Source organism: Rhinopithecus bieti, unplaced genomic scaffold (genome assembly GCF_001698545.2).
Source record: "Rhinopithecus bieti isolate Rb0 unplaced genomic scaffold, ASM169854v2 scaffold_7681, whole genome shotgun sequence".
Classification (NCBI taxonomy): domain Eukaryota; kingdom Metazoa; phylum Chordata; class Mammalia; order Primates; family Cercopithecidae; genus Rhinopithecus; species Rhinopithecus bieti.
The window spans coordinates 5,203,187-5,207,769 of record NW_016806571.1 but is presented as its reverse complement, the minus strand read 5'-3'; the positions used below and the strand labels follow the sequence as shown (position 1 = coordinate 5,207,769).

General features: G+C 49.2%; 1 protein-coding gene across 2 annotated transcripts in view; it reads right to left on the bottom strand.

Moving 5' to 3' along the window:
* NRBP1 (nuclear receptor binding protein 1) overlaps window positions 1-493 on the bottom strand; it is a 13,305-nt gene extending 12,812 nt beyond the window's left edge. For both annotated transcript variants that reach the window (XM_017876975.1, XM_017876976.1), the window contains exon 1: window positions 318-493. The gene's annotated coding sequence lies outside the window, so the exon portion shown is untranslated. The remainder of the gene's footprint in view (window positions 1-317) is intronic.
* Between the last annotated feature and the right edge of the window lie 4,090 nt (window positions 494-4,583).

Below are 4,583 nucleotides of genomic sequence, written 5' to 3'. Positions count from 1 at the left end.
CCCCCGCCCCCGCCCGCCGGGCCCCGCCTCTCGCAGCCGGAGTTCCAAGCGAACGCCAGGCCTCCCGACCCGCGCCCGCAGAATTCCGGGGCGCCGCCGCCAAGCCAGAGGCCGGGGAGGGACAGGAAGGGACTGCGGGGCCGAAGCGGCCCCTCGGCTCCAGCAGGCAGGGCCCGATCGGGCCTGGGCTACTGAGTGAGCAGGGCCGCCTTCAGCACCCGCCTGGCGGGTCCCACCGTCCTGGGCCTCGGAGGCCGATCCTTCCGTCCTCTCGCGAACCGCCTCCTCCCGGGGCCCTCTTTTCCCTGGGCGCTCACCTCCCGACTCCGCGCCCCGCAGCCTGCGCTTCAGCTCCAGCTCGGGTTCCGGGGCCCCGGATCACAGCGACTCCCTCACAGCTGCGCTCCGCAGCGCAACCGAACTGCGGGCCCCGCCCTCGCGGCGTCCGGACCAACAGATGGGCGGTGCCGCACCGCCGGCAGGCTTCCATTGGGCGACGTTCTCGATGGGCGGGGCCCGGCCGCCGGGAGCTCGCTGAAGTAGGCATCCACCCGCTCTCCTCCCCTTGCGCCGGTCCGGCCGAGACATCTGAGAGGGGTTGGTGTTTTCGGTCCCAGCTGGTGCTCGTCTCTGTCCACACCACCGCCCGGTCCAGGTGCCCCAGATGGTTCTCTGGACGCAGGGAAAGCCTCCTCCCTCTTCTTGAAGGCGCCATGACAGTTCTAATGCCCCGAAAAGACAAAAGGAGCGAAAGAGGTAGCCTCGGTCCGAGAGGAGCTGCCCCACCCCAGTCCCCGCCTGCATTATTTTGGAACGAGACTGTTGTGAAGGACGCCAATTCTCTGGAAAGCTTTTAAAAATTACCTAACACTGAAAATTAGTAGTTAACTCTTTGTGATTGCATAGCACTATTTGCTTAAACTTTGTAAGAGGTTTTCACAGATGTCATTTCATTTAATCCTCATAAGAACGAACTCATTAAAATTGTCATTCAATGGTAGTTGACAAATGCAAAACCTGAATCAGAGTTATTAAGCTATTGGCCGAAAGTTAAGTTTTTTTTGTTTGTTTGTTTGTTTGTTTTTGAGACCGAGTCTCGCTCTACCGCCCAGGCTGGAGTGCAGTGGCCGGATCTCAGCTCACTGCAAGCTCCGCCTCCCGGGTTTACGCCATTCTCCTGCCTCAGCCTCCCGAGTAGCTGGGACTACAGGCGCCCGCCACCTCGCCCGGCTAGTTTTTTGTATTTTTTAGTAGAGACGGGGTTTCACGGTGTTAGCCAGGATGGTCTCGATCTCCTGACCTCGTGATCCACCCGTCTCGGCCTCCCAGAGTGCGGGGATTACAGGCTTGAGCCACCGCGCCCTGCCGAAAGTTAAGTTTTTAAGAGCCAAGTCTGGAAGCCGAAACAGTAAACTTCCTCAAAGGAGACTACTTGAGAAGATGTTTGGAAAGAATTTAGATTGGTTTCGAGTTAGTGGAAAGAAAAGATGATAAATTCCGGACGAGCTATTGATCTGGGAAAACTAAGCGCGGAGCCTTCAGGATGGAAGTTCACTCTGCCCTTCGACGTGTATGATGGAGGGAAGACGATGAATCAATCAACAGACCTTGGGAATGTCACAATCACCAAATTTTACTGTCCTTAAAGGGAATCTCTAATCCTGTTTCACTGGGAGAAAGGACGTCTGGCAGAAACCCTCTCGTTTTCTCATCACTTCAAAATATTCATTTTTAAAACCAATCTTTCGGTCGGGCGCGGTGGCTCACGCCCAGCACTTTGGGAGGCCTAGGTGGGCGGATCACTTGAGGTCAGGAGTTCGAGACCAGCTTGGTCAACGTAATGAAACTCCATCTCTACTAAAAATACAAAATTTAGCCGGGCAAGGTAGCACATGTCTGTTCTCTCAAGCTACTTGCGAGGCTGAAGTGGGAAGATCACTTGAGTCCAGGAGGCAAGAGGTTGCGGTAAGCCAAGATTGCACCACTACGCTCCAGCCTGGGCAACCGAGTGTGAGAATCCGTCTCAAAAAAAATATATATATATATATGTATGTATATATATGTATATATGTGTGTATATGTATATGTATATATGTGTGTATATGTATATATGTGTGTATATGTATATGTATATATGTGTGTGTATATATATATTGCCCTTCTTTCCTTGATTCTTTTATCTTTGGAAGAGGGGGGCTCAAACACCCTTTTTAAAATCTGATGTAACTTATGGGCCTTCTCTTGTATTTTAAAAAATGCATTCACCCAACAAATTTAGGATACAATTTCAGGAAATTGAGGTTAAGAATCTTTGCTCTGGGCTGGGCGTGATGGCTAACACCTGTAATCCCAGCACTTTGGGAGACTGAGGCGGGCGGATCATTTGAGGTCAGGAGTTCAAAACCAGCCTGGCCAGCATGGTGAAACCTCGTCTCTACTAAAAATACAAAAATTAGCCAGACGTGCTGGTGGGCTCCTGTAATCCCAGCTGCACAGTAGGCTGAGGCAGGAGAATCACTTGAACCCGGGAGGCAGAGGTTGCTGTGAGCTGAGATCAGGCCACTGCACTCCAGCCTGGGTGACAAGAGCAACACTCCATCAAAAAAAAAAAAAACTCTTGGTTCTAATCTCAAAGGAAAACATTAACCTTTCCTCCCTGTGGGCTCAAAAGCAATTGGAACACCTGGTCCAGGGTAAACATTCATTAAATATCAGTTCATGTTATCATTAGAGTTTCCCATTCTCTTCTGCCTAGGGCCTTATCATTATCAACCCTCCCCTTTCAACTAGGTCCTTTCAAGTATGCGTAGAGGACCCTTTGGCATCCTCTAGCTCTCATTTTTAACCCTTCATTACATTTAAAATGATCAAATACTGCCTGCATTTTCACCACCTCATGTATTTATTTTTCCCTACTTATAAAAATAATACATGCTCATTGCCAAAAAACAACCTGAAAATATTCCCAAAACTATTTTAGTATAATGTAATATTTATATAGTAGTTTCTATGTATTAGGCACTTTTAATTGCTTTATGACAACAGTAATATGAATATTAACAATTTCTTTAGAAAGTGAAATCTCTTGCCGGGCGCGGTGGCTCAAGCCTGTAACTCCCAGCACTTTGGGAGGCTTGAGACGGGCGGATCACGAGGATCAGGAGATCGAGACCAATCCTGGCTAACACGGTGAAACCCCGTCCTCTACTAAAAAATACAAAAAAACTACCCGGGGAGGTGGCGTCGCCTGTAGTCCAGCTACTCGGGGAGGCGAGCAGGAGAATGGCGGTGAACCCGGAGGCGGAGCTTGCGTCGAGCGAGATCTGGCCACTGCACTCCAGCCTGGGAATGACAGCAGCGAGACCTCCGTCTCAAAAAAAAAAAAAAAAAAAAAAAAAAAAAAAAAGAAAGTGAAATCTCTTATAATCCCTACTAACCCCCCAATAATTAAGACTTTGGTGTATTTTATATTTATTTATTATTTATTTTTTAATTTTTTTTGAGACCCACGGTCTCACTCTGTCGCACAGGCTGGGAACTGCAGTGGCCGGATCTCTCGCAGCTCCGCCTCCGCGGGAGTTTATGCATTCTCCTGCCTCAGCCACCCCCCCCGAGTAGCTGGGACTACAGGTGCCCGCCACCTCGCCCAGCTAGTTTTTTTGCATGTTTTTAGTAACAGGACGGCGGTTTCACCGTGTTAGCCAGGGATGGTCTCGATCTCCTGACCTCATTATCCGCCCGTCTCGGCCTCCCAACAGGCTGGGATTACCAGGCTTGGAGCCACCCGCGGCCCGGCCTACTTTATTATTTATTTTTGAGACTGAGTCTCGCTCCATTGCCCAGGCTAGAGTTCAGTGGTGTGATATTGGCTCACTGCAACCTCCACCTCCCAAGTTCCAGAGATTCTCCTAGCCTCAGCCTCCCAAGTAGCTGGGACTACAGGCGCCTGCCACCATGCCTGGCTAATTTTTTGTATATTTAGTAGAGACGAGGTTTCACCGTGTTAGCCAGGATGGTCTCAATCTTCTGACCTCGTGATCCGCCCACCTCGGCCTCCCAAAGTGCTGGGATTACAGGCATTAGCCACTGTGCCCGGCCTTTTATTTTTATTTTTCTAAGTATATATTCACATATGTGTATATAATTTTAAATGAAAACAAGTTTATACTACATAATCTTTTTCACTTTTTTCTATAGCGGTGCACATGGCACTATTTTAATTTTTTAACCACTACTTTAATTTTTTACTTTACTAGGTTTTTTTCTTTGTTTTGTTTGTTTGTTTGTTTTTGTTTTGTTTTTTTGAGACAGAGTCTTGCTTTGTCACCAGGCTGGAGTGCAGTGGCATGGTCTTGGCTCACTGCAACCTCTGCCTCCTGGGTTCAACCGATTCTCCTGCCTCAGCATCCCAAGTAGCTGGGATTACAGGCAAGCACCACCATACCCAGCTAATTTTTGTAGTTTTAGTAGAGATGGGTTTTCACCATGTTGGCCAGGCTGATCTTGAACTCCTGACCTCGTGATCCGCCTGCCTCACCCTCCCAAAGTGCTGTGATTACAGGTGTGAGCCTGAGCCACCACAC